This window comes from Typha latifolia, chromosome 3 (assembly GCF_019914945.1).
Source record: "Typha latifolia isolate L0001 chromosome 3, TyphaL0001v2, whole genome shotgun sequence".
In the NCBI taxonomy this organism is placed as follows: Eukaryota; Viridiplantae; Streptophyta; class Magnoliopsida; order Poales; family Typhaceae; genus Typha; species Typha latifolia.
In genome coordinates, this window is record NC_133088.1 from 7219168 (window position 1) to 7225312 (window position 6145).

Below are 6145 nucleotides of genomic sequence, written 5' to 3' on the forward strand. Positions count from 1 at the left end.
TATTGTCTCTATTATGTAATAGTGTCGAAATTATAGATCATGTAAATTTTTTAAATTGGTATTAATGATGTTGACAAATTAGTAGCAAGGTTACAGTTTGATTATTATTTTTGATAACTCATTAAATCTATATCAATTAATATTATAGTTTCTTGGACAATAAATGTAAAAGCTTAAGTTAAACTTACTCGTGCTTAGGACGGCAACACGTGATTTATGTAATTAATTAGATCTAGATGGGTCATTTTTTATATTTATGTACCAATTACCTTCATTAATTGATAGATCCATTAGTGTGAGAAGGATCTTGAGACAAATGAGAAGCTTTATATTTGAGGAGTATTTGACCGGTTCAAATATATTTCATGCTAGTTAGATTCTATGTTAGTTTATGAGTACTGTAAATATTTTAATAATAATTACTCTACATTTTGCTGCTTTCTATTATGTACACATGCATTTTTCTATTTAATTATTGGTTATTTACTATTCATTACTTTCCTAATGATAGACTCGATGCATACATCTGTGATATATGTTAACCTTGATGATCATGTTATAAATAATAAGATAAGAGACATTGCACTATTTACATGTGTTGCACTATTTACATGTGTTGCACTATTTCCATGCATTGTTAAGTAATAGAGTCCCATCTTAGCAATGCCCTCTACTTCCTTAGCTTAGGGTTAAGGCAGAGCATATTATATATTAATTATATTATTATCGGCCAACCTTGAGGTTGTATAGCTTGTGTGGCATTTAGGTAATTACATTACCTTGTATAGATATTAGAAACTTAGTGACAGTAGAAAGATGATTGTGAGCTAAGGGTTAGGGCATCTATTATTTAGTTGTGTGCTCTTAATTTCTATTGTGTGCAATGAGGATGATGACGATAGAGATAGAGATATGGGCTTATAAATAAGGTTCTTAATTTGATAACCATGGACAATCTGTCATATTAGGTATGTACGGATGACTACCGCTAGATTTTTCTTATCTCTCTTCATTGTGATACGATTCGGACTTCACCGACGTCGTCTCGAACATGGATTCACTTTAGGAGTGTTTTTATTTCATGTTTTAGTGTTTAATTTCTATTAAAATAAGTTTTCTGTAAGTCGCGTTCGAACGCGGTCAGCAAAAATTGTGTTTTAGGGTTAATGTGAGTTGTTGGTTAGCCTATAAAAGGATGTCTAGGGCAACCAAAATTATTATTGATTATTGAGATTGAGTTTTGCCTTGCCTCCTTCGTCTTCTTCGCTCCCGTTCTCTCAATCCCCGGCGACGCCGTTTCTAACCTCCCTCGTCCGGCTAATCACCCTAGTCCCTTAGGGGTGACCCTCTTCCCCCCCTTCGTCCAATCTATCCCACACCTGCCCTAATCCTTCCATCAACCACAACCCTTCCACCATCACTTTTCACTAGTGCCACCACATTAACGCCGGTCCTCCACCATCCACCATTACCTAGGATCTCGTGCCTCCATCCACGGATCCAAAACAGAGCATCCTGACGTTCATCCACTAAATGAACGATATCTCGAGATCCCCAACTCCGATTCGCCTGAAACTTGATTTGTTGGAAAGCTCTTTTCCGGGCCTAACACATATTTCGGGATCTTATTTCAAAGTTCCATATAAGATCTAGTCCAGATCTGAGAATTAGAAAAGATCGATCTTTAGCCCTAAAGGAGAGATCGTATCAAGCTGGTATCAGAGCCTTAGCCCCAAAGAGAAGATCGTATCAATCTGGTATCAGAGCTCCATAGCTAGAGGCGTGATCGTATCACATTGTTGTGTTTGTCATACAATTTATGGTTGTGTGAGAATATAATGATATATTATATTATGATTTTATGTGAGTATTTCATGTAAATTGATTTTCTTATTGACTTTAAGATATGAGTAAGGATTTATTAATGATCTTATCAATTATGTGTTATTATTGTTATACTTGTGAGCATGCATTGAAATACTCATCATACGTTTGTGTTTTTTTTTTTGACTATTTTGGACTATAGTTGCTCGACTGTGTCCCCACTACTGTTTGGTAAAATGTTAATAGATTTAGGTGAGGACAATGTCGATATCGAGAAGTAGATGATTTTATTATTTCTAGTTATTTATTTTTGGACTAGTTGAGTTTAGCTTATGAGTGTCATGTATCTCTAGAGGCTTGTTAAGGCCTATGATATTTTATATTTTAGATTATTTTTCTTAGATTATTTATGGTAATTAGACGTTCTCTTTGGGCTATGTGAGTCTTTAGTTCTAGCTGAACAAGCTCGAGTTGGATCCATGTGGCCATTGAACCATTTCTTGCAGCTCAGCCCTTCAGTTTAAGTGGCACGACCAGTTCTATGTAGACAAACAGGTGGATCGTGGAAGTGAAGAAGATTTTGACTGCTTTCAAATATCGAGAGGATCAGCAAGTAAATTTTGATACCATTCTTTTATGTGAGGAGGCGGAAGAGTGGTGGAAGGCCATCAAGTGCTTAATGCTTGCCCCCTCTTCAAGAGAGTACATTATTTGGACGACCTTCTTAGACACCGTTGGCTAAATTTTTTTATTTTTGGCATCATTATAATTTGTGTTGAAGAGGGAGTTCACTCAACTAAACTCGGGAAATATGACCATAGCACAATATGAGGAAGGTTAAAACTCTATCTTGATTTGCCCATTAGGTTATACCAAATGATGTTACAAGAGCTAAACAATTCAAAATAGGTCTTCAGATTGAGATCCATAAGTAGATAAATATGATGAGGAACTTGACTTATGTAGAGGAGCTCCCCTACCGACATGAGCAAGTGTAGGGATATCCACCTCCAATTTGAAATCCTTGAAAACTTTAGCAACTTCAGATTTTTCATGAAGGAGATAAAAATTCATAAACCTAGAATAGTCATCGATAAAGGTGATAAAAAATTTATGACCTATAAAACATGGGCTAAAAGGTCCACAAACATCTGAATAAATCAAATCTAAAGTTGCTTGGTATCTTGTGGCATGTTTCCTATATGTGTTGGTTGTTTTTCACTTTATGAAATCAACACATGTCAAAATCAGTGAAATCTAATGATCCTAAGATACTATCCGTCACAAATCTATTTGCCCTCTTTTAGGGATATATGTCTTAGCCTTACATGCAATACGATACTTAAGCTATTACATTCAATTTAAATAATCCATCAATAATAATTGTACCAATGGGAATATTTCCCTTAATTAAAGATATTCTTGAAGCATTTGATAGACACTTCTCCAATCGGCAATCTTAGTTTCTTGCCTCCTCTATCCTCTCTCTAGTCTCTCTACCCTAATCTCCCTCCTCCCTCTTCACAAATCTACAACCTCTACTATTGGCAATGTCTCTTCTAACTTCTAATCTCCCTCATTTCTCAAGTCCTCCCTCTTCCTTGGGATCTTGACCATTTTTTCCCTTCGTCTTTATCCCTTAAGCAACATCAACTATTGACCCTCATCTCCATTATCATCCATAACCCTAACATCCACTCTACCCATCACCACCACCATCATTCGCACTTTATCATATTTTTGTCCCAGTTTCAATCATAATCTGTGAATGGCATAAATACAAAAGACATAGATTAGGAAGTTACAGATCGATCCAACTTAGTTTCGTAATTTTCTCACTACCGGAGAATATTTGGAGAATATTTTCCCTCGATTGCGCGACTGCTTTCTACAATCAATCCAGATCTTTAAGGGATTGTTCCATAGCCTATCAATCTCAATGAGTATCTTATCTTGAACGTTTGCAGTAGACCTAGCTTATATATCGGAGGTCGAATCTCTCATCCAAGGATATCTTTGTGCCCATGGGAATCGATAGACTAATAGATAATAATTTTGGCTGCCATCCACACATTTATAAAGGATAGCCAATAAGCCAAAATAATAATTATTAACTCTAATTCTATTGGACTCCCGCCGATCGCGTTTGAATGCGCCCGATTGTGTTCAAACGCACAAAAGGAGTTCATTGTCGATGCGAACCTGATGCAGAAGTTCGAACGCGCCCGACCACGTTCGAACGCACATTTCGCGTTCTCTATTTTTGAGAACCTAATGCAAGCATTCGCAAAGACATTCGAACGTGCCCCCTTCCGCATTCGAACGCGACCTACAAATAATTTATTTTAATAAAAATAAATAACTAATGCAATAAGAAAAGACTCTAACAAAGTGTATTAGCCCACCACGCTTCTCACACCTTGCCATCAAGGTCTAAAGTCAAGAAAATGCTCCAAAATATCTGTCTCCAACTTCAGTGTCGCCTAATTGGATGGCTTGTGACCTTGACGAGTTCTATTTCCAGTCTGGTAGAATCTCCATCTTTAATCTGGTACCATGATGTCGGCGACGACTAGCAAGTACACGATCTTTGTCTCCTCTAAAGGCTCCGGTAGAATTGATCCAATGACCTGATGATCTTCAATCTGCTCCCTCAACAATGAAACATGAAAGACAAGATATACTCTAGACTCCTTCGGCAGCTCCAAGCGATATGCAACCAGACTAATATTCTCTAACACCTGAAATGGACCAAGGTAGAGATTTGCTAACTTTTAGTTACGCATCGAACGCAAGGTCATTTGTCCATACGGTTGTACCCTCACAAACACCCAACTGCCAATGTCGAACTCCTGCTCCTAATGGCTGCGGTCATAAACTTGCTTCATGCGATTTTGAGCAAGTTTAAGATGGGCACGCAACCTCCTTAATATGGCATCTCTATCCACCAAAGCTCAGTCCACCTCTATTCAATCTATAGATGCCACTAAGTCATAAGCGCGTAATGTCGGAGTCGTGCGTCCATACACCACCTCGAACGGAGTCATGCCAATGTTGTTGTGATGGGCGGTGTTGTAATGCCACTCCGCCCACAATAAGAACTCCAACCATCGTCTCAACATCTCTCCAACAAAGCACCACAAGTATTGCTCAATGCTTCGATTGACCACCTCTGTTTGGCCGTCCCTCTATGGATAGTAGGCCGAACTAAGGTTCAATCGAGTCCCCTACAATCTGAAAAACTATATCCAAAAGTCGCTGACAAATATACGATCACAATCGGAGACAATCGTGTGTGGCATGCTATGCAACTGAGCAACATCTCTAATAAAAATTTCAGCCACTTGGCTAAAAATGGATGTGACAATGTAGAAAAGTGCGTATTCTTGCTCAATCTGTCAACCACTACAAAAATAACAGAATAACCACATACCAGTGGAAGACCCTCTATGAAATTCATAGAAAAATCTTTCCAAACATGGTCCGGTATTAGTAGAGGCTAAAGTAATTCGGCCGGTTTTAATGTGGTTGCCTTAGCCCTTAGATAGATTTCGCACGCATGGATAAAACTCCTCATATCCCGCCTCAGTCTTGGCCATGTGTAGCTTTGTGATATCCTCCTATAAGTTCTCAAGACATCCTCATGACCAACCTCTGGTGTTTGGTACAAGTTCTCCAAAAATTTCTATCGCAATCCATCATTTGTGGGCACCCGAATGCACCCACGATCTAACAGCAAAATGCCTCAGTTCTCAAACTCTGGATGGTGTTTCGGATCATCCAATACCTCCTATAACAATCTCAAAACATCTAGGTCAAATGTACATGCATACCTTAGCTCGTCAAAGAAGGGAAAAGTAGGAGAAGAATATATTGCGAGCTCGGCGGTATCGGGTTGGCGCGATAGTGCATCCACTGCCCTATTTTCCATTCCCTTCTTGTATTGGATTTCATAATCATACCCTAGCAATTTTGTGACCCATCTTTGCTGTGCCAGAGTGTGGATACACTATCCTGTAAAGTATGAAAGGCTCCTTTGATTGGTTCAGATAATGAATCGCCTACTGATCAAATAAGGCCTCCACTTTATCACTGCATGCAGAATTGCCAACATCTCTCTCTCGTAGATCGATAATTGCTGGGAATTTTATGATAAAGTCTTGCTAAGAAAGACTATGGGATGTCCTCCTTGCATTAGTATAGCTCCAATACCAACTCCCAATGCATCACATTCCACAACGAACTCTTTGGTGAAGTTTGGTAAAGCTAGAGCGAGCACCGTTGTCATTGCTATTTTTAGTTTTCAAAGGCTGTAGTGGCT